Source organism: Zingiber officinale, chromosome 7B, assembly GCF_018446385.1.
Source record: "Zingiber officinale cultivar Zhangliang chromosome 7B, Zo_v1.1, whole genome shotgun sequence".
In the NCBI taxonomy this organism is placed as follows: Eukaryota; Viridiplantae; Streptophyta; class Magnoliopsida; order Zingiberales; family Zingiberaceae; genus Zingiber; species Zingiber officinale.
Genome location: NC_055999.1, coordinates 37,558,490 through 37,559,703, shown reverse-complemented (window position 1 = coordinate 37,559,703; position 1,214 = coordinate 37,558,490).

The window sequence follows — 1,214 nt, the reverse complement described above, 5'->3', positions numbered from 1 at the left end:
TGCCTATAGTTAAACTCAATCCAATTGAGTTAACTAGTTACTCAATCTAATTGAGTTGTACTCACCCATGTGTTGATAGGCAGGACCAAGATTGTCCCTCTGTACCCTACCAAGATAATATGTGTTGCTCTGCTTTGGCAGATTCAATAACTACATGTGATCGAGGTAGTGATAGGTATCACGGCATGGCAGGCATTACAAGTTGTCGCGATTAAGATCTAATCTAATCGACGAGGTATATCATATACTCGATTTAGATCTAATCTAATTGTTAGGGCGCATCATGTACGCAATTTAGATCTAATTTAATCGTCGAGGTGTATCATATACGCGATTGATCGAAACGAATCGTTAAGGCGCTAATTAATTACTTATTCTAGCATGCATCACATATACTCACACAAGCAATTAATTAAATGTTTTGTGATTAGTCATGGCCCTACTACGATCTTCTCAAGCCAATGAGAAGATCAGATGGTCAACCTAAGGTCAACAGCTTCTCAAGCTCCTCCCTTTGACCACCTTGTGTTGCTCGCGCCCTCCTCGTAACTCCATCTCGAGTGGACATTCCACCGCTCCATTTTGTACATTACAAAAGTGAATCTCGAGTTACATTCGAGTCTAAACTAATTTACAACAGGAAATATAAAATAGAGGAAGGCACGACGCGCTGGTCGCGAATCAAGTACAACACGCACAAACACAAAATGGCACGCAAGCCATATTATGAATCACAACACAATTTTTCAATCTAATTGGGTCTTTTGGGCCATGACCATCACAAAATAATACATAATTCTAAATTATGCAATTTCTATAAATTTCTATAAATTTTATTACAATTTTTATGAGTAAAAATTTCCGGCGGTTCCGTTAGCGATTTTCGGGCACAATCACGGAACGAAGCCCCTTGCGGGGTCAGGGGCAGCACCCCTACCCGCGATATAATCATCGTGAGTGTTCCTAAGCGATCCTAAAGTGCCTTAGTCCACTGTCCCAAAATGATTTGGGGTGAAACCTTGCCGTTTTGGAAAAATCTTCTCGGTAGTCAAAGCCTACAAGTGTCTAAACACTTGTGCTTCGCTTCTACGAGAAAAATACCCATAAAAACTTTAAGAATCATAAATTCACAGAAAGTTACAGATTTGTAATTTTTATAAAAATACAAATTAAAACTCATACTCGCTTCGCACGTGGCTCTGATACCACTGTTG